General features: G+C 37.9%; 1 protein-coding gene across 1 annotated transcript in view; it reads left to right on the top strand.

Moving 5' to 3' along the window:
• Positions 1 to 1,228: 1,228 nt before the first annotated feature.
• The window catches only part of LOC140245051 (U6 snRNA-associated Sm-like protein LSm5), a 340,876-nt gene continuing 315,614 nt past the window's right edge, over positions 1,229 to 26,490 (top strand). Inside the window, exon 1 of the mRNA XM_072324646.1 lies at positions 1,229 to 1,239. The gene's annotated coding sequence lies outside the window, so the exon portion shown is untranslated. The remainder of the gene's footprint in view (positions 1,240 to 26,490) is intronic.

The following is a 26,490-nucleotide window of genomic DNA, read 5'->3' on the forward strand; positions in this document are numbered from 1 at the left end:
TGCTTAAGATTTCACTATTTATCCAATATCTATGCAACGCCTGAAGATATTTTCTTGAAACTTAATGTATACATGTATTACCCAATTAAGATTCTCTGGTGAAAGTTTGGGTCATTAGGTCAAAGGTCAAAAGGTCAAGTAGCTTTTTTATGTTAAAATTTTAACTTTTTTTCTCCCTATCTTGGAAATTGTTCAAGGTATCTTCATGGAACATAGTATATATATGCATGTACTGATGGGCAGTGGTTATCTAGGGAATTTGGGGTTCAAGGAGTCAAAGGTCAAGGGCAATACTTCAAAATTTTACTATTTCCCTTATATTTATGCAATGCCAGCAGGATCATTTTTTAAAACTTGGTATATGCATGTATAACCCAATAGAGATTCTCTTGGGGTTTTTGCCAAGAAGGTCAAAGGTCAAAAGGTCAAAGATCAAGTGAAATTGCTGAACTTCCTTCTTTCTCCATATCTCGGAAGTGGCTCCAGCTATCTTGAAAGTTAGTACATATTTATGTATGTTCTGCCTGACAGTAATTCTCTTATAAATCTGGACTTAGGGTCAGAGGCCAAATGAAAATGATAACAATTTACTGTTCAATACAGAAATTGCACTTTTTCTCCATTCCTGAAAATTACTCAATGCATGAACGTATGAAAGGGTCAAAGTCTAGTTAAAGTTCTTAAATCCCCAAATACATGCTCTCCTATTCATCCAATTAAACATAGGTCAAGGAAGGTGAACATTTAACACATTTGTGACAAACATGTCATTTCAATATTTTGCCAATTTTGTGAAATGTAATCACACATTGTCCTCATGTACTATAGACCTATTAGGAGAATCATGCATTATCGCTGAGGCATACCAGTCGCCATAGCGACATTTCTAGTTAATCCTGGCTTTAATAATGATGTTGAGGGACTATCAGTGTTGTACATGAGCAGTGCTCATTCGTTTGATCCTTGAGTCCCACTCATCAACTGATAGTTTTAGCCTTTCTTTACCTTTCTTCATGAGTTTGTTAAGTGTTTTCTACATGGTACTACAATGTGTTTAGATATAAGTAGTCTTGTTAAGGACATCATGACTAGGTCTATGTATTCGTCCCACTCGTACGTTCGTTTCCCAATCAGGCACTTTGCATCGTTGGGCCTCATTGACACATTTCCTGTTGGGAAAGTTCCCGAGAAACATCAACAGAGATTTGCTAAAAATTTCATTTCACATGGAGAATACTAGTACCTTGCGTACGTTAGCTTGACTGTTTGCGTTTTGGCCGAATGATGTCAGCTGCTATATCTTGTTAGTTGTGATATTCAGACAATGCAAATGTAAGGCAGTTTCAAGCACTGATCATCAGAAGAGTACATACTTTTGAGATACCATCAGATGTAGGACTGTGACATAAATCTAAGTACTGTAGAAGATCTGGCACTGTTTGACTGTAATACCGTCGGCAAAAAAAGAAAGTTATTACTTTTTCGAGTTAAATATTTCCATAGAAGATTTTGATGAAAAACAGTATATTATATACCAAGTTAAAGGTATTTTAATCGGCTATCAAATTAGTTGGTCAATATAAAGGGAAACTTTACACATGAGTGAACACATTTGTTTTCATCCTCCAAAGCACAAAAATGAAAATTGCAAAAATTGACATACTCATACTGTCTTTCATTTGCTAATTCCCTTTGAGATAATAATGATAACAAAAGACCAGTTTAACACAGTGAGAGACATGAATGAAATAGCAAATATGAGTTTATGTTCTCTTTAATCTTTTATAACCTCAATCAAAATCAAAGTGGGTAACACAACGGTGAAAAATAAGAATTTTCTCTCAACTCAATGTTAAAATGACATAGGGAGTATAAAGGACACAAAGATGATTAAATGAACAGAATATCTCTGTTTCATTCATTGAATTTAGTAATTTAAGAATTCATGAGACAAAATCAAGAACCAAATATAATTCATAATAAATAGAATTTGGATTTGACAGAATATTCTTGATTTTCCTTTATTATTTTCTAGCTTTTATTGATCTTTTGGGCTTCAAAGATATTATAGAGATCACAGGTATATTTTTGCAACTGAATCCATGTTCTTTATTGTGTTAATTTTGTCTTTTGTTCTTATTGTTACATTGAAGAGCATTTATACATGAGTGACAACTTGATCATTTTTGCAATTTCCACCTTTTTTTTGTCTTGGTTTTGAGAAAAATAAGGGCGTTCACTCATGCGTAAAGTTTCCCTTTTTATCGACTTACCAAGTTGATAGCTTACTAAACTACCTTTCATATGGTATATAATACTCTAACATTTCTTCAAAAATTCTATGAGAAATATAAACTTGAAAAAGTGTTTACTTTCTTTCTTTTTTTTGTTGAGTGTATGTCTATAAGAGGTTATTTGTGTGAATTTAAAAGAATATACATTGTATATGATATCAAATCAGTCATAATAAGAAAATATAATACATTTTCCAAAGTAGAATAATATCAAAACTAATTCTTAAAAATGTAAAACCTAGTGCATGGTACTTCATTGAAACTTATTACATATAATTTTAAGGATATCCCTCCTCTAATATGGATGAAACAATCATACTTTTCCTTACTGTTCCCAGAATCTCTGGCATTTTCATTGGTCGATAGTATAACATATGAATTCTGCAAATAAATTAGCATAATATATTAATTATGTATGAGGCTCATGATGAGTATCATGATGTTGCTTTTGAAAAGGCACTTGCCACTCTCGCAGCTCGCCTGTAGCGCTGTGCGTGTGAGTCCAATGCTCTCTGTGTGCATGTGCTGCAATTATAGCAAGCTGCCTTTGCAAAAGGCTAGTCATCTGGTGGAAAGTTTACAAACGGGTTTAAAATTCTTTTTTAATGTTTAAAAAGAAATATTAATGATGACATAAGCTGTATATTCACACCTTTGATAAGCTGCAAAAGTATGTACACATGTGTTTGTGCGTGTCAGAAGGGGCTCCTGTATATAATTTTCTTTTTTTATGGTGGAGTGACTGCAAGAGAATGTGGGGGTGGGGAAATCAAAGACAAATAAATGTGTATCGCTGTGTTTGTGTGTGTAGGTCAGAGGGGCTCCCATGTGTTTTAAAGGGGAATGACTGCTGGAGAAATGTGGGGTTGCTGACAGCAATAGGGACCTGGCCCTTCTCCCCCTACCCCCACCCATGCTGTGGGATTTTTAGGAAGAACCCAGTTGGGAGTAATGTGGTTTTATTGTCATTTCTTATTATCCAAGAGTATGTGATTGTGGGATTGTGGGGATGTTGGGGGGATGTTGGGGGGGGGGGGGGAGGTCCTGAGACATGTGGTTTAAAGCTGAGCTGCTGATATCTATGAAAAATACTGAACTATGTGTGAGTTCAAGTCAAATAGCAATGTGAGTTTGCACATGTACTGTACCTATTACAATTTAATAGCAATACACTGTACTATAAAAGTACAGATTTTCATGGTATGGAAATTTTTACACATTTCGCACAACATGAAACTATTGCAAAAATAAAGGCACACAAATTTTTTGCTTGTTGTGTGTAGTACTGTTTAAATTTTGATTCTGTGATATGAAAAAAAAATGCAAAATTCATATCTGGCAAAGTGCGAAAAAATTGCATGCAAAAAGAGAAAAAAATCCTTCTGTACAGACACTGGAATTGGCAATCACAGCAAATTTATTATGTGTGCACATACATTGTGAGTGAATAACAGTGTAGGATACAGAATGATATTGCCCTCTGATTATGTATGATCAGTAAATATTTCCAGAAGCATGTAAGAATATTTAGTAATTTCTCTTGATTGACTATCCTTTTTGTTCTTGAATATCAGACTTGTACATCTTTCTTGTTGCTATCATTCAGAAGGCAGGCAGAAGATGTGGAGGACCTTGTTGGGAGATATTCAACATCTTATTTGAGGACAAAGATGAAGAAGATGGAGTTGATGGAGTCATTGAAGAGGGCGAGGATGAAGTTGGTGCCCAAGAGCAATTTCAGGAGGCAGAAGATGAGCTTGTGGCCTCCGGAAGAAAGTGCATCATATGTGAAGATAGATCACTGCAACTTCTGTACGAGGTGTACGGATTGGACTGTGATTTAAGTACAGAAGAGCACTGCTCTGATTGTGATTTGGGAGTTCCTAAGAGGACATAGAGATTGCAACTGCTGGACTTCACAGCCCAGACTTGTGGGTATGTTTGAAGAAAACATATACACCATGAGTGGTATTCTGAAAATCTTCCTAAGTTTCTTCTTAAGTTTCTTCCTAAGTCAGAAACTTAGGAAGTGCCTAGGAAAGACAGAATTGGTTTTCTGAAATTTCTTCCTAGAAACTTCTTAATGGATATTATGCCATCCTTATCCCCACCCAAGTCCTTTCTTAAGCCAATAATGTGAAATGCCGTATCATAAGGAACCACCCAATGACAATCGCATATTTCTTATGACGTAGGGATAAATCTACATGTGTGCGTGGCAAGTCTCCTTTCTCATGCCCATTTCACGCATGATAGTACATGTTGCACGCAGTGAATGACATGTGCCTATCACGATGTTTGCAGCTTGCTATATCTTAACAATGTACTTAGGACAGGGGTGGGGCTTTCTTAAAGTCTTACAATTGTGGCGAGTGGTTTGTGCGGCACGGAGATGAACGCAGCACGCTGCCTCCCCCTATTCTGTATCAAATGTTGTGTTGTTTTGTGATAATAATATTCTTTGCATTGTATATTGTAAAAGGTATCTTCACGTATTTGTGTATAATTTGTTTTGTAAACGGGAATTATAAGTCTTCGGACTTTTCACCCGTCTTTGTGTTTTTTGGATGGCAATAAACCTGATAAATCAATCAATCAATCAATCAAGAATAACGCTGGCTCAATGGGTCAGCAAACACACACTGGGCTCAAAATCACCTGACCCAAAATGGCTGTTCGAGCCACGCGAGCTTCCGAATGGACGCACACTCACAGTGTGCATGCGCATGAAGAGAGGCCAAAAGAGCCACGCGTCATCTGGCCTCTCTCCTCCAATCACCGCAGCTCGTGGTCACAATGTTTGTGTATGATGCATACACACACACCCACACACACACACATGTCTCAGTGGCAGCATTGTCCCACACATTTATGGATAACACTGCAGTCTGGCATTGCGCAATTGCATGCACAAATTTTGTTCGTTCGGAGGAGTTACATAATAACGTGCCATTACGGGTTAGGATTGTCCAACTTTAAATATCTTCCTAAAATTCTTTCCTAAGTGCATTCTAGAGAATCAACTTCTTCCTAAGTCAGAAATGTACATATCTCATCCTTATTTGCATATCTTCCTAAGTTTCTTCTTAAGTTTAGGAAAAAAAACTTGGGAACAGACTTAGGAAGAAACTTAGGAAGATTTTCAGAATACACTTGTACCACTGAGGAAAAAATCCTGACTTGGGAAGAAATTTCTTCCAAGGAAGGATTTCAGAGTACCATCCCATGTCTGCTATAGCTCTGTCTGGGATCAGCTATCAGGCAATTGCAATTTTCTCTAAATGTCTTAATCTCAGAATGGAGGTGAGATAGACATTCAAGAGATCAAGGAGGTTGTGTATTGCTCCCGCTGTGGATACATGTTACCAAGAGAGATAGGATGAGTAGGAGAGTAAAATCATAATAATACAACAGTGAAATTTTTATCAAAATTGGATAAAAACAAGGAAAGTTATAAAATTGTTAAGTTTTGCCAATATCTGCAGAATAGTTCTTGTGCAGTTGATATGAATATACGAATGAGTGAGCTGATGATGTCAGGATCATGTACTAATGTACTAATGTAAATGGCAAAAATTAAATGTTTTCTGCAAACATGTTATTCCTGGTTGAATAATTTCAGTGTAATGATCAGTTTGATATATCAGGATTTGATGGGGGGGGGGGGTAATTGTATTTGAATGAAAAACTGGAAATTTCAAATTTTTATGTACAAACCAGGTGACAAGTTGTGAGGGAATGACATAATCATTTCACTATTTGCATATTCATATCCACTGTTCAAGTAATTAACAAATCTTAAAAATGTCCTAACTTTCTTATTTTACCCGAATTTGATCAGATTATCATTGCTGTGCTAAGAAAGATGTACTCCTTCTTTTCAGGCTAACTTTCAACTGCACTGGAATTCCCCTATAAAGCCACAGGTATTGACCGAGTAGACTGGACATGACCCAACTTTGACTAGGCATGGCAGTAATCACAACTAGAGGTAGGAGGGAATATAATGTTGTTTAAATGGTGGATTTAGCCTCTCTGCTGTCTTGGAGGTTGAGCATCTTCTTCACCAAATGCACCAAAGAGCATTACTTACTGTTCTAATAGCAATTCATTATTATGCAGCATTCCCCAGGGGGTATAGATTAGGACCCCTTTTGTTTGTGATTTATATAATGATAAACTGTTAAAATGTGCGCCGTTTTTTCAGCTTTTATTATTTGCAGATGACACTACTTTAGTAGCATCCTATTCTGATTTCTCACTTTTGAATGATTCCATAAATGAAAATTTGAATTTAGTTCGCACTTGGCTTCTTTGTCATAAATTTTCATTTAATGTTCTTAAAACAAAATATGTTGTATTTCGTTATTCACAAAATTTGAGTGAAAGTTAAAATATATCACTGTATATAAATGACACTGATATTGAACACTGCTCAGTAGTAATGTACTTGGGAGTGATATTAGATTAACATTTTGCCTGGGATTTTCATATTAATCATGTCAATTCGAAAGCATCCAGAATCATTAGTACAAATAAAGCATATAAAGCATTTTGTCCCTCTTTGTATTTTGTTTATGATGTACAATGCATTTATTCTTCCATATATTATGTATTGCAACACTGTGTGGGCCACTGCATACCCGTCCAAACTCTGCAAACTTCATCTTCAAAAAGGGCTCTACATATCTGTTCAAATGCCGTATTGTATGCTTCATCTATGCCTTTATTCTATAGTTTGAACCCTTTTAATGTTTATGATATCAATAAATTAATGATTTGTATGATTATGCATCATTATTGTCCCCGCCGAACGAGTTCGAGCAGGGGACTATGAAACGGGCTCCGTACGTGTGTGTGTCCGTGTGTCCGTCCGTCCGTCCGTGTGTCCGTCCGTGTGTCCGTCCGTGTGTCCGTGTGTGCGTCCGTGTGTGATCAAAATCTTCAATTTGCTACTTCTCTGTCATTTATGAGCCAATTTTGATTCTGTTTGCTTTATATGATAGCACTACATGGGAGCTTTGAAACTTGTACACAGAATTTCAGTCGTGACCTTTGACCTTGACCTTTGACCTATATTGTACATTTTGCTACAAAATGCTACTCCTTCGCCATTTCTAACCCGATTTCGATTCCGTTTGCTTTATGTGATGGCACTAGGTGAGGGCTTCAAAACTTCTACACAGAATTTTGACCTTTGACTTCTTTGACCTTTGACCTTGATTTTTTGACCTATATTGTACATTTTGCTACAAAATGCTACTCCTTCGCCATTTCTAACCCGATTTCGATTCCGTTTGCTTTATGTGATAGCACTAGGTGAGGGCTTCAAAACTTCTACACAGAATTTTGACCTTTGACTTCTTTGACCTTTGACCTTGATTTTTGACCTATATTGTACATGTTGCTACGAAATGCTACTCCTTCGCCATTTTTAACCCGATTTCGATTCCGTTTGCTTTATATGATGGCACTAGTTGAGGGCTTCAAAACTTCTACACAGAATTTTGACCTTTGACTTCTTTGACCTTTGACCTTGATTTTTGACCTATATTGTGCATTTTGCTACAGAATGCTACTCCTTCGCCATTTCTAACCCGATTTCGATTCCGTTTGCTTTATGTGATAGCACTAGGTGAGGGCTTCAAAACTTCTACACAGAATTTTGACCTTTGTCTTCTTTGACCTTTGACCTTGATTTTTGACCTATTTTGTACATTGGCTACAAAATGCTACTCCTTCGCCATTTCTAACCCAATTTCGATTCCGTTTGCTTTATGTGATAGCACTAGGTGAGGGCTTCAAAACTTCTACACAGAATTTTGACCTTTGACTTCTTTGACCTTTGACCTTGATTTTTTACCTATATTGCATATTTTGTTACAAAATGCTACTTCCGGCGGGGACATATGTTACGCACCGCGTAATTTTTTTTCCAATACATTACTGGAGTATCTAATGGAAATGTTTTCTTTGAATCTGGATGTACATAATTATGACAACAAAAGTAGACAACTCTTTCACAATTCTAGAGTAACTTCCCATTCCCTGTCTATATCAATTCGGTAAATTGGGCCAAATGTGTGGAATTCTCTGCCTCCATCATTACGCAATATCCAATTTCTGAATTCATTTAAATCTTAAGAATGAGTTTCATTTTTTGTCTTTTTATGTTTGACTCAGTCTCTTGTTAAACATTTTTTTCTATATACACACACATCCATAGACACATGCTCACACACAACCCACATGGAGTAATTTTGTGCTGTAAATGTTATTTTTATGTCATACATAATGAGTGTGTCTACATGTCAAGCCTAATAGGCTTTAACTGATAAATCTTATTTCATTTTTCTTTGTTTTACATGTAGTGTACTCTATGTTTGTTCTACTGTATTTGATGGCTGAAATGTTTGTGTTTTTTTTCATGCCTCCGCCACGAAGTGTCGCCAGAGGCATTATGTTTTCGGGTTGTCCGTCCTTCCGTCCGTCCGTCCGTAATGAATTTGTGGACAGCGTAACTAAAAAAAACGTTTAAGATATCCTAATTAAACTTGGCATGAATATGTATTAATAGACGAAGTTGTGCCTATCAACTTTTAGGGGCACATGCTCAAGGTCAAAAGGTCAAATGCTCAAGATTTCACTATTTCCCCCATATTTATGCAATGCCTGGAGGTTTTTTTCTGGAAACTTGGTGTATACATGTAATACCAAATAAAGATTCTGCAGAGAGAGTTTCAAGTCATGAGGTCAAGGGTCAGAGGTCAAGTGAAAATGTTAAAATTTCACTGTTTTCTCCATATCTTGGAAATGGTTCAAGCTATCTTCATGGAACTTAGTACATATGCATGTACTGACTAGCAGTGAATATCTAGGGAATTTGGGGTCATGGGTCAAAGGTCAAGGTCAACTCATAATTTCTCTTTTTCCGTCATATTTAAATGCCATACTTGCCGGATTTTTCTTGAAACTTGATATTTACATGTATAACCCAATAGAGATTCTCTTGGAAGTTTCTTGTCCAAAGGTCAAGTGAAAGTGCTCTATTTCATTACTTGGTCCATATCTTGAAAGTGACTCAAGGTATCATCATGAAACCGAGTACATATATCTATGCATGTTTTACCTGACAGTGATTCTCTTGGAAATTCTAGGTTCTTAGGGTCAAAGTTCCAGGGTCAAAGGCCAAGTTAAAATGCAATTTTTTTTCTTGTTGTTAGTGAAATTGCACTTTTTTCACCATACCTTGAAAGTTTAATCAATGCATAGACTTATTAAAAAAAGGTCAAAAGTGAAGTAAAAATCCTCAAATCCCCAAATACCTGTGCTCCTAGGCAGTATAGCCCTCCATCCAATTAAACCTAGTTCAAGGAAAGTGAACATTCAACACATTTGTGACAAACCTGTCATTTTAATATTTTGCCAGTTATGTGAAACTCATCACACATTGTCAAGACATTGTGTAGACCTACATGTATTAGCAGAACCATGCATTAAGGCAGAGGCATACCAGTCGCCATAGCGACCTTTCTAGTTTTGGGTTTTTTTTCTACACTTTTATGCCTGTACATATTGCGTTGTGTATATATGAATGCTTGTTATTTTACCATTTTTATCTGAAGAATGAAATAAAACGAATGAAAGAATGAAAACCTAGATGCAATGAAACCAAATTACATGTACAGTGTATATCCTTGTAGTGGAAAGAATATAAGTTGTTATCTTACCCGAGCCAAAGGCTCAAGTGAGCTGATGTTATTACATGTACGATGTATTTAGGCATCCATCATATGCTTTTGGTATTTTCATCGTCTTGAAAACCCCATGACAGATTTTCGCCAAACTTGCCTGGTAGCATCCTTGGGGGGATATAATCTCAATTGTTCAATTGAGAACGGTGGAACCCACAAATGTAGAAATACATCAACCACAAATGTAAAAAATTGCCCACAATGTAGAAATTGGAGGACAGTGCCCACCAATGCAGGAAACGCCCACTAATGTACATGTGTAGTAATAATTGTATCCCCCCAGCATGTATGCCAGAGGATACTTTGGATTCACCAGTGATACACTGCCGCCTCCGCCGCCACCGCGTCACATTCGTCACAATCCATAAAAGATTTCTTTGAAATTGTGTATGGAGGGTTATATGAGTAATATCTCCACACCTATAACTTTTGGGGATGCTGCCCCCAGTGTTCCGTCTTTTAAAGGGTAAAATGCAATATTTTTGTGCATAGTCTGTGTGCGCTCTATTTTAGAGGTCACATTTGTTAATGGCTTTTGTTCAAATTTGGTATGGAGGATTATCATGATGTAATCTACAATCCTATACAGTGTAGGGCTTACATGGGTAAGTAATTCCCCATAGAGACGGTGACGGTGAAGTAGATTTTGCATGTGATGCCCCATTTGTTCCATCTTTTATAGGGTCAAAGGTCATGTTTGTGGATGGTTTGTGTGTGATCTATAGGCTACATTTCTTGATGATTTTGTTAAATATTTAATTCGGTTTGAAGGTCTACCATGATAATCTACAAGCCTATAAATTTTTGGATTCAAGGGAACAAAAGTAACTTGATGTTTGCAAGGTGGTGGAAAACTCAGGTCCTGCATTAAAAGATCCATATAGGCCTGTCCTAAATTTTGTGTAAGAAATTTAAGTGACAACATGGATTCACAAACTACATTTGTACAGTTACTAGTATATACTTGATAAAGCATGCAATGAGAGGTAAAAAGGCAACGATTTACCTCTTCTACAAACCATTTATAGACATGGTATTTAGTAAATGTTTCTACTGTACCAACATGAAGTATGGACTTAAGCTCCATATCTATAATTATATAGTGATCAATAGTATACAAATAATGAATGTTCATGAGTGCAATGGACAGAATATTTCATGAGTTGAAAGATGAAATGATCCATTCAACGAGGCTGCGCCTCGTTGAATGGATCAAACATTTCATCTTTCACCGACTGAAATATTCTGTCAATTGCACGAATGAAAAACATTTATTATTTGTTTTATATAACGCCTAAAATGAATCCTTGTCATTTGATGTTTTATGAATTTAGAAACAAGAGACAATCTGAGATCTAAAGAGTGCCCACTGAGCGCCTTATGCTCGCGCGCTGTCGCATTCACTGCAAACTCGAGCGTTTTATTCTACACGCGTAGTGTGCTGGGCTCTCGGCGAGCGTGGAATGGAGCAAATCGTATGGATCCAAAGTTACACGGATGATGACGTCTACAAGTGAAATGGGTCGAATGATCAATGTCGAACAACCAATCAAATGATAAGGATTTTTTTAGGCGTTATATAAAAAGTGACATTTAATGGAAGCAAGATTGATTTTAAGTAAAATATATCAGTTTTCGGTGGTTATCAGGATTCATAACAGTAATGTTCGAGGAAAGGGACCGGCTAACTCACCCATTTAGCAAAAGTCAGGCAGACAAGGGAGCTTGGTGTCATCCAGCAAAGTTAAGACAAAATCGAATTACAATACATGGTGGTTATTTCTGGTGGCATGCTATCCTCGTATGTTCAAGAAGAAAAGCAAACAAACAAGCAAGCAAACAAACAAACAAACAAACAAACAAAGAAGGACCAGGAAGGAGTGAACCCCTTTATTTCGCAGATTGCACTGGCCGAGACAATTCCAGAGTCTTGGAAGTTGTCTAAGTTACATATTCATAACAGAAGAAGAAGGATCAAATCTAGCTAGATGTGTGTCACAAATCTCCTTTTCCATTTCGTCTTCCTCACTGTGATTCTAACGTAGTTATTTAAGTTTATCACAACACTGAGGCGCGGTCACACTTGCAAAAGATCGAGAACATTGGCGGAGGTGGCAGGAAGTTTTCGGTAACACTAACAAAACTTCGAGATCTTAAAGATCGCAATCATAATCCTCTCGATCTTTTGCCAGTCTGATCGCGCATAATCATGTACAAAGATTTTACATCATTTTTTTTCCACCTAATGTGCACAGATTTGCTTTAAAATGATGTATCTCTGAAATTGACAATTCCTGTCTCAACCAAAACTATACGGTCCCTTTAAAGAAATTTTTACCGCGATAACACAGTTTCAAGTTACTGCATGTATGTCTAGGAAATCCTGATGGCAAGCATAGGCCTGTCAATTTTCACAACATGTCATCATCTGTAACTATACGGCATGTACGTGTTATGCAGCCTGCTACCAACCCAAGATGTTTGACACTGAATCAATGATAATAATAATAATAACAATATTAAAATCCACTGTTTAGAGAGAGTGAGGGAGGAAGGGGGAGGGGGGTCTCTACACAGTGGCAGATGATAGGTTTACACACACACACACACACACACACACACACACACACACACACACACACACACACACACACATATGTGTGTATATATATATATATATATATATATATATATATATACACAGTGTATATATACTAGTATTTACATGTATATGTATACACATACACAAGCTTTTTCTCTGGTGGTCCACTAGGAACACGAAGATAGGTAGGCCTACATGGTGGCCCTACTTCAATTTATTGACCCCAGGCCACCGGGCCATCTCAATGTCCTGACATGTTTTTTTGAGAACAGCGATCGGCCGTTTGAAAGTTGTTCACTAATGAAATGATTGTAGTACCATCTAATGGGGTAAATCAGATAGCAAGTTCTGTGAATATGGTGATCTGTGCATGGCCAACACATTAGCACAATACAGACAATACAGTGGATAGAAGTCCTCGGGACCGGCAGTTTTCTTTCGTTTTATCGAAATTTCGTTATAACCGAACAAATAAAAAAAAATACGTAAAATATAGAAGGGTAATGTTGCGGCCTGAATTTTAATTTCGTTGTTCCCAAAATTTCGTTATAACCGTGTTTGCTATAACGGGAGTACACTGTATACAGGTCTTCATACTTTGTTTCATACAAAACGTGTACTTCATTTGCTGTTACAATATCACAACATATACAGTCAAAGTAGCACATATCCATTTTACCAATAAAATGTGAATTGTATGTGGCCTCTTCCAGGGCATCGTCACCTTTGATACTGCCCCTCCCCCCCCCAAAAAAAAAAAAAAAAAATAAATAAATAAAAATAAATAAATGAAAAAAAAAATACAGCTCTTGACATGCCTTAACTGAAAACAAAACCCACAACTTATTTATTAATACAGTGCACTCCCTCATGCCGTTACACCGTTACAACATTGTAATGTTACAACGAAATTTTGTTACAGTGTATAACAAAGTAAGATTTCAGATGCAAAAATAATCATCATTAACTATGGTACAAAATTCACGTAAAACAAAGGCAGTTGTAGTGAAAGTTTGTTACAATGACAAGCAGATTGCTTACGAAATACCACTCTGAGCAGAGCAAATATTAGTGAGCATCTCTGCTTCACATTTCAGAGTGTTTAAATAGAAATCACTGCGTTTGCTCTTTGGTGTGACACACGCCGTTTCCGAGGAGAACTCGTGCACGTTACACATACAGTAATCTTAAATGATATAGGATCGTTTTTATGAAACACAAATTCTGTATGCCTTCATGCTCTTGCGTGTGAAAATGAAATATGATCTGTGAATCATTATTATTTTCCAGTTCTGTAGCGTTACTCCAAAGGTTCATTCTTACAAAGGTTCATTTGTCCGAAAATGGTAGGATTTTTTTATTATTCCGAAGGTTTGTTTATCGGAAGAAGATATCGGGACCTAAGGCTTGTTAATCCGGAGGAAAGTGAAAAAAAAGGTGACTCGAGAAATAAACCATTAAAATGACAAACCGTATAATTTTCCAGTAAGTGACCTTTTGGAAGAATACCTAACCCTCTTCTCTTTCTTTTTTTTTTCTCGAATAAACGAAGCTTCGCAATGACGAACCTTTATTTATATTTGACTTTCGTATGAAAGAGTTAGACATTTGGAATAACGAACCCTAGATATACTCTCGGAATTATGAAATTTTGGAAAAACAAATGTTGGAAAGAACAAATTTCGGAATGCTGAATATTATTACACTCTTGGTGTTACGAACTTTCGCAATGACGAATCTTTTGGAGAATGAATCTTCAGAATAATGAACCTTTGGGGTGACGAATCTTTAGAATAGTGAACTGTAACATCACTTTTAATACATGCGGATTTTTCAAAACTAATCATGATTTCAAGTAAAAACAACTTTACGTTTTCTCTTAAAATAATGTAACATTTAAACAAAATTAATTACAGGTTGAAGCATCGCATTTGACATCGCTTTTTAGCGGGTGATGAGATTTCATTAACCCTTTAGCAACTGGCGATTCTGTATATAATGGGCTATGGTTCCCTGGAAGGTACAGCAATATTACACTCATTTCGACAACTTTCTAAATATATGTGAAATATAGCTCACTGCATGTTTATCTTTACCTATATTATAAGTATTATATTTGAAAGCTTATTAAGACTTTATCACGAGAATGGGTGTCACTTAAGTAATTATTCTGACATATTGTTGTTAACCTTGACCTTTCAAATTACATAATAAATAAAAAAGAAATGGTAAAGCATAAAACTATTTAAAAGAAAGTGGACAGCCGTTTTGGGCGTTTTAGGGAGTAGTAAGATGGGCGGTTTCGGACATTCCAGTAGCTATTAATGGGTGAAACAACATGCAATGTGTGCATGTTTTGCGTGTTTTCATCATACTATATTAAATTTTATTTGGTTATAATGGTCTCTTATTATAGTAGACGGTCTTAAAATGTGATTCAACATGACACACACACACACACACACACAAAACTTAACACAACAAAGCAGAAATGGAAATATTGTAGGCCTTGATTGTGACTTTTGACACAGGGACAAGAAAAAGGTAAACCTGGACCAGTGGTTATCATGACCTGCAGGTCTTCTACCCCACAACCCGTCAGCTATACCAAAATATGCAAAAGTATAAATCAGATCTGTATGTTGTGAAAGTGTTTGAAACATAACCCTTTTTGAAAGCCGATTTTATTAATTTTTCGATAAATTCCAACAAATAAAACTGACATAGTGTTATACACACACAAACGCACACACACACACACACACATATATACACATATATATCCATTTTAATAAATACAATTGATACATCAGATATAGCTCTAGTCTGGTTTCCAGACCCTTTTCCAAATGAATTCCCTTCCACAAAATACGCCCTCCGCGGCGACAAAATCGCTGCCTGCCGCTTCATGAACTTTGGGAGTGGGCAAAATTTCTGCCTCCGGATTTTTATCGAGACCAAAATTTGAACGTGGAAATGACCCTCCTGACACAATCTGCGATTTGAATTGTCTGCATTGTCATGAGGACATAGTCATCAGGACATCCCACCACACCACTTGCTCCTCTTCCGCCCAAGCGCTCCTGAAAGAATCCTGCGGCGCGGGCAGCTTGGCTGCGTTTATAGCCGCCCGGAATGTTTCAGGAAAGCCCGGATGCGATGCGGATCCATATGAGCGAGTGCGCGGTAAAGACACGGAAGCTGTCCCAACTTGCAGGATTCAACATGCCAATAATACACAAGCTGTCGGGGGTGTGGCAAGGATCCAATCTCGCAACCGTATTTCTTCCTCAGATGATGAACCGGTTAAAGTCAACATTCTCAAGGGCCCAAGAACAAAGACAAAGCCGAAAGTCATAGAGGCCGGCCCCTTCTAAGCTCCTGCCGGATTTATTTTCAGTTTAGAGATTGTTAAACCTGTTAAACCAGTTGAAACCTAGTATACATACCCCGGAGTACATACCTGTATACATGTATTGCCTGACATTGATTCTCTTATGTTTTCATGAAGTCAAAGATCAGGGGTCAAAGGCCAAGTTGGTAGAAGGGTATGCTAACATCAAATCATTTTATGCTGAAATTACTCTATTTATACTGTGGAAATGAATGTAAATGTAATGCATACACTTATAGTGTAAACTTTTATTATTACAGTGTATTATACATTCATCACCGCACAGTGATTAATTACGTAGGCCTATGAAAAGTTTTCTTCAAGGAGTCAAAGGTCAACTATTATGCTAAAATTTTACCTGTTTTCCACATTTTGAATATGGCTCAAAGCACTGTCATGAAATTGATGTATTGTACTTACCAGATGATTATTTGCCAACCATGTGAAATCGTCTTTTCACATCGGCAACATTATAGGTCTATCGGAAGAATAATGCATTGTGGCTTAGGCATATCAGGGAGGTGACCTCCCTGGGCATATCGATCTCCGTGGCGACGTTTCTTTCTTTTCTTTCTTTTTTTTTTTTTTTGATAGTCTGCTCTATTACAATAGTTTCATTCGCTAAATTTGTTTGCAACAAAAATCAATATAGGGCCTACCATGCATTAAACAACTACAGTCATTACTGGGACACAGCAACCGACAACACTGACCCCGAACGTGGCGGCCGTTCCGTGAAGGTGACGGATGTCTCGATCCCTGACTCCTCTAAAGGGCTTTTTACACTTGTAAATTTTTGCTTAGTCCCGTACCAACGGTGGGACTAAGGGGGGGGGGGGGGGGCTTAGCCCCACCGTTGGTACGGGACTATCCTTAGCCCACTTTCTATTTACACTCGTTTTTGCCCAAGTGGGCTAGCCCCACCGATAATCCCGTACTATCTGGCCCTGCAAAATAGCAGGGTTAGCATCGCAATTGCGGTGCCAAGCAAGTGAGTGTAAACAGAACGAAAAAATAATCCGGGGCTAAGCGACGGAGACGAAGTCCGACCCCCACTGACCAATCAGAAACGAGGTAATCAAGTGCTGCCCGGTGCATGCGTGTACGTGTACAGTGCACAGCGTAATCATGAATATTCATGTGGTTAGGAAAGTCCGGGGCTGGGAAATACGAGTGTAAAAAGGTCAGTTTTCTCCTTAGCCCCGGACAAGAGATAGTACGGGACTAATTGGCCAGTGTAAAAAGCTGAAAAAAATTGGTTCGGGACTAACGATAGTCCTGGGTCAGAGAAAGTCCGGGGTTAAGAAAAACAAGTGTAAAAAGGGCTTCTGCCTGCTGGTAGTTGCTCCCATGAAGAGGGGGACCCAGACAATCCTCATGAAGACTAGCAGGTAAACGACGTAGAAACCTCAAGAAAAACGGAGGCGTGCATTATTTCTTGTTTGCGCATCTAAGTAGCTGTCGGAAAATCATCCTGATCGTCACAACCCATTAATTTATCTTCTGGTGTCGTATCCTATAGGTCTCCGCGCTGTCGTGCAATACCCGGCATTTTCCGCAGCGCTTCACGCCCTTTGTGATTGATTCCACGCCCACCACGGACACTTCTTGGTGTGGCTGCAGTCAACACGCATAACTCATAGCAATGTCCCAAGAAATTGAGTGATTTGCTCACTTTTTCCGCGTCTGAAAAAATGCCGAAATTAAATGATTTGCTTTCGCAACCTTTCTTATAGTTTTGTTGGGACTGGTGCAGGACGTCGGATATCAGCCCTGAAGCAACACTCGCTGTGCAGTATTAGGCCACTCATGTAAGTTTTGTGTCTGTAGCGTGTTGGAGACAGAATAAAAAGTAAAGACTATAGCTGCCATTTTGGGGCCGGTGATCATAGGAAAGGGTGTTTAATGTTTAACAACCCTTGACTGATTAAGGAGATATTTTCACTCCCGCCTGGATAGTACGACTTGAGTTTTTAACCGAAAGCAAGAAAATCAATGTTCTCTCCTCCGTCCCTTCCAGATGTCGTAACAACGAGAGAAATAAACAAAACAAACACAACAAAAGTATTGCAGTCCAGAGTATCTCGATCGTCAAAATGGTGTTCACTGATACTGCCGATACTACCTCAAATATAAATGTACAACTGTTCAGGTAGTTTTTTTCAAGTCAATGTAAAAAAAAAAAAAAAAAAAAAAGAGAGAGAAAATGAACGAGTTTGGCAGCTCTGGCATGCAAATTATTCTCTTCTATAGAGGGCGTAATAATTTGAATCGTCGTCAGCTATTGGTTGACTTTGATCTCCCGCCGCAGTCAGAATCACACATTCATGATTGGTCGACTGATATGCAAATAGGGTGCAGTCTGACATCTTACTGCAGTGACCTGCGCAGTGCGCCACACTCCGTGAAGTGCGCAATGACGTCACAAGTGTGGGATGAACTGTCATGCGTCGTTCGACTAACGTGAAGGAATTCTCACGGAAATGTCTCCGAACATCAGTGGAAGACGAACTTGGTGATGAGGTTGTCCACGCTGTTGACGGAATCGGATCTGTTGCTGAGAAACAAGTCAACAAAATTGTCGCAATATGACAAGTCTAATCAAAACATACTATAAGAGCGAAACATTTTTAAACTTGTATTGAATCAATTAAATCAGAATTTCCAAACTGTTATGATACGTGTTTTTTGGTCGCCAGAGGGAAAAATGTCAAAATTTGCTGTAAATAGTCAGTTTTGAATTCATTGATGACATATTAAGGTCATTAGAAGAATGAGAGAGAGGGGGAAAGAGCAGCCAAGAGCTGTACAGAGTAGCACACGACACCATTTAAACAATCAAATTTGGCTTTGAGTGCAATTTAATGCATCATGCATTAGATTTTAAATCTTTCGTGCTGTACATATATATAAAAAAAAAATCTCCGTCGCTATCTGCAAATTTAATATCGGAGATAAAAGAAATGTGTAATTCAATTGCCCTGTATCATTCGTGCAGTAGGCTATTCAAAAGTGAATAGACCCCGCCCCATCATATCAAAGCCCATTACACCCCGAAGCCGAGGCTCATTAGTGCATTATTATCGGACGACGTATAATTTGAGCTGATGATTTACTGTTCATACAACCATCAGCGGCAAAGTTCGATCTTTCTCTTGGCGTCCCCGTTTTCTCCGTGGCTTACAGTTCATATATATATGCACGTAATAATTAGTCCCTCTGACGAATGCGCCTAAGCCGTGTGAAATATCAATTAATGTCCACATGTACCGCGCACACAAAAGGGACCAGTCCGTCATTGTCAGTAGGCCATTTATCAAATTTGACGTGGAAGTCACTCCATACGAGGAATTACAAGATTGAATTAAAATGACGATAATATCACCATCGTAGTACACAGGGAGACAAGAATGAGAGAAAACACAGACTTAATTATATAAGATGGGCCTTCATAGACAGCAATCGAGACAAGTCGGAGAAAGGTTACGATATGGACGGATGAAGAGAAAGAAAGGAGAGACCCGGAAACAAAGTAAAAGCCTTACCGGCACTTGTAGTCGATACATCAGTCTTGCATACATATGAAAACGTCTCTGTGCAGTGCTGGTCTTGCCAGTTGTAGCCTCCGAAAAGACCTTTGTTGATGCGCGCACACCCGGCCCCTTGGTCCTGGCCCAATATCCCCCAGTCAGTAAAGGTCACGGGAGACCCGTCCGTCCATCCCCACGACCCAGTGCCATCCTTGGTCAGTCCGATCCAGGAGTCCGACGCCTCAGGAGAGCTGCTGGCAGACATCAAGGATACGACGTAGTCCATCTCGTCCGAGCTGGTGATCGAAGCGAGATGAGCCCCGTCGAGCTCGCACGAGTCCTCCGCGTCGGGGAAGGTAGACGGAGTCTGCAGCCCACGCAGACTGTAGCACGCCCCGTTCCATTGGTTGTAATTCGAAGGACACACTGTTTGATCGGAACAAAAATACATGTATATCCATGTCTCACTCCCATAATGAAAATAGAATACTGAAAAAAGTAATCAAGTTTTATTCGACATGTGAAACGTCGATTTATTCACAAGAACAATTAAAAGAACCCGATATTTCAAATCGCACTCTCTTATGATCAGGATTCCACAGTATCATCTCGAAGATTTGCAATATAATACAAGGGTTCCATGTCTATAGATCCTACGGATTTTTTTTTGTTTTGTTTTTGTTTTAATGAATAGAATCCTATCTATACGACAAGTTATCATAACTCCCATATCTTTAGTGAAATTTATATGTCCTTACAAAGAACAAAGAATACATATTTTTTTTTTTAATACCTGTAGGACTCCACCAGGTCATGGAAGTAATAATACATTTGAGTCTAAGGCCTTTGAACCTTTACGATAACCCGACATCAAAACTGTTCTTAGCAGAAATAGTGACAAACCTTTCGCTTGGTCTTCCGGTTACTATCTGAGAGATAAAGTCAGGTGGGGGTAACAAATGTCCTGCTTAAGTTTGATATGACATGTTTGCCATTGATCATATTGCCCCCTTTACTTTAAAAATAGGCCTAGATGCCGTTTGCCCGAGCTGATTGGAGCTATTACAGGTATCAAGAGCGTATCAGGGCAATTACTCCTGAGGACAATTACCCCCCCCCCCCCCCGACTAAATACTGGATAGTGATATGGTCAGAGTAAAAATTAGGCTTAGGGTTAGAGTTTGGGTTAGGATTATGATTAGGTTCAGGATTAGGGTATGGGTCAGGGTAAGGTGGATAATTGTCCACGGGGTATTGTCTTAGAATCATCAAGAGAGAGCAACATGAGCATGATGAGGAGGGCATGTATGCGGTTCCATGACATTTGCTCCTGCGACAGTTGCTCCCATGAAATATCTGCACACTGGGCAAAACATCAAATCCAGTATTATCCATAACCCTAATCCTAATCATCCACGTCAAACTTAACTTAAAACCCTATCACAACACTAACCCTAACTTATATAGTCCTTGGAGAAAATAAGACCGAAGCAACTGTCGCAGGAGCAATTTAATGTCGTGTCATCATACAACTACATAAAATATGAACTAACGTGATACATATACTTAGCATTTATACAATCTGCCTGGTAGCATTGTGACGTACTGTATTGGGAATCTTGAGCAAACTACTCGTCCACCATACATTGTGCTTTGATTTGATGAAGTTTATAATTCGTCGATACATTATCTTTGGGTAAATAATAGTGATAATGATAATAATGCTACTATTATTATTATGATCATCATTATCATATCATCATCATCGTTATTATCATCATAATTATTATTAACAATAATAATAATGATCCTGATAACATTACTAATGATAATAATAAACAAAGAAGGAAATTAGCGACAACAAGAAAGGAAGCTGTCGAGGGTAAAGAGAAAACTCACCACTCCCGATTCCGACAGAAATTCCAGAGACAAACAGCAGCACGAAGATGAGCCGTGTATCATTCATCTTTCTGCAGGGATCTAAGCAAGAGAAATGATAATGATGAGCTTTCTAAATAATTAACGTTTATTTTTATTTCATTATTCGTACGTGTCGCGATGCTTCATGTAATCGTGTATCGGTATTAATGTAAAATAATACAGGTAATTTATGTTTTGGTTTTCGATTTGCATTTGATTTATCGAGTGGCGATCGGACACGTCTTTCTTGATGTCTTCAAACCAACAGACTAGCCAATGCGTGAAAGAGATGGAAAAGTTTAGGCTGACACTTGTCTTCTGGTTTCTAACTTTTTTAATGAGATAGTGAGAAACCCCTTATATAAGGGACATTGTAATTCCAAGAGGAATTCGACATTTATTTGATGAAAATTGGCTGGGCAATGGCTGAGATAGCCAAAACAAAGTGATCCTTACAAAAAGTGGGACCCACTTTAGGATCACTTTGCTTTGCTTTGTTTTTGGATATCTCGGCCATTTCAAAACCGATATTCATCAAATAAACTTTGAATTCCTCTCAGAATGGTATGCTCTGTAACATTTCATAAATGGTATCTTAATATCTCGCAAAAGGTTAAAGGTACAATCCTCATCTCCACCAATAGTATACATTCCCTATAAAGATCGACATTGCAATTATATGCCCTTTGCCTAACTGTGTCTTAAGTGGATTTTCAATTATTGTACTGACAGACATTCTGAAAACTATACGCATCGTAGAGGCTGTGTTTTCCAGCGAGCGGTATACCATCAACATACCAAAGCAACAAACATATCCATTGTTGTATAACTTATTGACAAATTGCCCTACAGCGACATAAATAACTACTAAATAACGTAAATAACAATTTGTCAATCATTTGCAATGACAACAACTCGACGGAAGAATTTCATGAATTTGAATATCCATTGTTTGTGGCTGAAAATTGAATTGCATCATTATATCTCACTTTTCTTTTTAGAATTATAAACAATTTATTTTATATAACCAGTAGACTTTTAGACATGGTTAATTTCCATATAGTTAATGCTTCATTGACTATATGTTCTTGAAAGCTAGGAATTATGATGAATTTCGTTTTTCAATTTCAGTCCGCCACTGTTAACCTGAGAGCGGTTTAGTTCCTTAGCGTTCAACGGCACATGTCGAATTTAGACAAATCGAAGTGAAAAAGGATGAAGATCACTTTTTTTTCAGCATCTATCTTGAAATCTTACTTGTGGTTTTGATTTACAAGAAACATTCAGTGCTAAAGAAATCTATAAATTACGAGTATCAATCTGCTGTAACGATTTCAGATACTTACATTTCGGCAGAAAGCTCGCTTGTTCTCTCCCGAAGTTCGAATTAAGCTTCAAATCAGTCTGAGTGTAGAATGACCATCGAGTAATATCCGTTAGGTCGTATGATGTCCACGGTCACACATGATTATATGAAGGAGGATAGGATATCTCCTCAAATTCTTTCAGCGTCATTAACGCGCTGCAATAAAGCCTCGATGCATCGTTCGCGCGTGCCTTAATTTGCTATGCGAACAATGTGACAATGCATTGCATTTGTCGCTCAAGGTTTCTATTCTAAAGCCACATTCCGTCGTCGCCTAGTCTAACAAACGCTGTGTGTCTTCTGCCAGAGTCAAAAGCGACATCAATTTTATTGAATCAAAGTCTGATCGGTAGCAAGTACTCGTTAGGGAGAAAACTGCCTCAAAACATATCACACATTCAGTATGTTGTCGGGGAAACTTTACAGTAAAACGGCGCCATAATATAATGTTTCATCATTATACCGCATTAATTTTGCATGTCTCGGTGGACCGTGCTTTCATGACAACGTGGAAATTTTCATTTTGAACTGTCGGCGCCTTTGTGTCTGATTCAAAAGACTTAGCTTGTCTCATTTTACTACTTTGATTAAAGTAACTTTTGAACATGGAAAAGCGTTTCGCTAGCGACTTTGGAAAGCTGTGTCTGGGTATTTTCCTAACTTTCAAACTAAGCGGTCATAGCAGGCTTAAATCGACGTATAGATCAACGTCAAATCGCCTTTTAAAAAAGTGTAGGGATTGCTCAAAGGAGAATGAAAGTCAATTAATATATTTACATTCGAGACCTCCTATTCAAGAGATGAGATTCACTGTCATCCATTACAGCTGCACTGTCCTGTTAATAGTATACCTCTATAAAAATTAGCGATATGCAAAAGAATGATACTGCATTTGACCGATGTTTTTACAAGTTTGATTCGTTCATTCATTCATTCATTCATTCATTCATTCATTCATTCATTCATTCATTCATTCATTCATTTATGCATTCATTCACTTTATTCATTCATTCATGCATTTCCATCTCCACTAGAAATATATGAATACAAATTTTGAAAGAAAATGAGCACGTATATCATCACCAACGTTGTATTGTACAACAAACGAAACTCATCAGTTTGCAAAACATTTTGAGTATCGTTGCGTGAAGCCCAGGAATGGTCGTTGGAGTTAGATGATATCTTGACAAAGATTTAGTCTTACAAGCGTATCAATTGTCAGTCAAGGATGATGAACCCATGATTACATATTGGGAAATTATTCGTTGTGCCATCATATCGTACAAGTGCATGCGATGGACGCCGATGACAATCAACTCACAACTCTCGATAATGACAATGCGCTATTTTTCATTCTATTTTTGTTTCACCGACTGAATGGCTTGCACATATTGGGTCGAGTGATCGGAAGGAACTTCAATTTAGCTCAATGGAACAAAGAAGTAAAAGAGGTACTGTCGTCACGAAAGAATTTAAAAAGGGGAAGGGAAAAATTGCCTTCTCGATCAACAATATCTACTATCAACCTCGCTTTTATAAATCAAATTCAAAATGACCGGAATTTCGATTTACGCAGTATAATTAGAACATGTATAATACATTCTGGGACATTTTTCATCCGACTTAACATTTTTTTTTTCTTTTTTACTGAAGTAGAGATTATTCTATTATTGTTTAATTTTTGTGTTTAGATTTATATTGGATTTTACTTTTTTTTTTCATGCCGCAGATGTTTCTGAAGATACTATTGAAATTACCTTATATATTTTGACATTTTCTGTGTTTTCTTTCCAACAGCTTCAACTGCGAATATCTCATATTGGTCACATGAGACCAGGTGGGTTCGCGCTCATTAATACACCCGAGTATCACACACAAGTTCACCTTCCACGCGTTCTTGCAGACTCCTACTTGAGAACATTGCAAACTTGGGGGTGGGGTGGGGGGGGGGGGAGGGGAGAGGAACTCAGACTTGGGGGACAGGAAGCCCATTTGCATATTCTATCGCACTGGTAAAAATGCCTGCCAAGTTCACTCGATTTTGAAAATTTGACTGTGCAGTTATAAAAAAAAGACTTAAATGTCAAAACTGCCCCCATTCAATCTCCACCAACCCCATGTAGCTACTATGAATAACCATGACAGTGTGCATTCACTCATGCATTTCCTTCCAATTTTTAGAATTAGCATAATTATGATTATCAAAATCATATTTTATTTATCTACTTATTTTTTTTTTAATAAGGCTTTCTGAGGCCTTTGTATTAAGTATATAAAACGTCACATTTGTGATAACGGACTGGGTTTTTTGACAAATTTGCCCATGTGTTTTCAAGAAGAAGAAGAAGAAGACAATTTGTTGGTTCCCCCACCCCCTTCCCCCCACCCCCACCCCCAGCCCACTCCTGGACCTGCCATGAACCATGAACAAGGTAGAAACTACAGTCACCAATCTACTAACTCACTGCATTTGACTTAGCTTATTTCTTCTTGTTCTAGATAGAATAGTCATAAAGATTCCTTAATCTTGGGGGTTGGGGGCCACCTTGGGGCCCCAGGGGGAGTAAGGTGCCCATTTCAACATGCTAAGACAATACCCCTCGGGATGGTACCCATCGAGTTTTGGTGAAAATCCATCATGCTGTTTTGAAGAAGAAGAAGAAAATGTACAATTCCAGAGGGGGGTGGGGGCCACTGGATCCATCATGAAACTTGAAACTACAGTGATCACTGTAACAACACTTCAGGGTCTGGAGAAGAAGATTTTCAAATATTCCTTAATTTTAGGAGTTTGGGCCCCTGGGGTCCCCACGTGGGGCATGGTGCCCATTTGAATAAATTGAGATCCTAACCCTAAAAATGATACCTGCCAAGTTTGGTAAAAAATCAACCATGGGGTTTAAAGAAGGAGACGAAAATGAACAATTAAGGCTTCCTAGGGATGCTACTGGCCAAGTCTGGTGCATGGGGTTTTCAAGAAGAAGATTAAAATGTAAAAAGTTTGAAGGGATCTTACAGTTTTGGTTGAGACCTATCTCCATCTAACATTTTTTTTTGTGAGATATTAAGAAACCTCTTATGAATTATGAAAGACCCTGTAATTCCAAGAGGAATTCAAACTTTATTTGATGAAAATTAGTTCTAAAATGGCTGCAATACCCAAAACAGAGCGATCTGAATAAAAAATGAGACCCATCTTTTATTACGAGGGCTTTGTTTTACTTTGTTTTTGGGTGTCTCAGTCATTCTTAAACAGATTTTCATCAATTAAATTAAATTTCTCTTAGAATGGTATGCGCTGTACTATTTTTTCCTTTGTAACTATAGTTTCTTGGTATAATCTCACAAAAAATTAAAAGCCCAATGCTCACCTCAACCAATACTACACCATTCCCTTTAAAGGGATCGTATAGTTTTGGTTGAGACCTAATTTCAGGTTGCTAAATTTATTTTGTGAGATAATGAGAAACCTCTTAAGAAATATGAAAGAGCATGTAATTCCATGAGGAATTCAACATTTATTTGATGAAAATTGGTTTTGAAATGGCTTCAGCACAGTGGACGATGGACTCCAGAAGAAGAGTGATCACAATAGGTCACTTGAGCCTTAGGCTCAGGTGAGCTGAAAGT

The sequence above is a fragment of the Diadema setosum genome, chromosome 22 (genome assembly GCF_964275005.1).
Source record: "Diadema setosum chromosome 22, eeDiaSeto1, whole genome shotgun sequence".
Taxonomy (NCBI): Eukaryota; Metazoa; Echinodermata; class Echinoidea; order Diadematoida; family Diadematidae; genus Diadema; species Diadema setosum.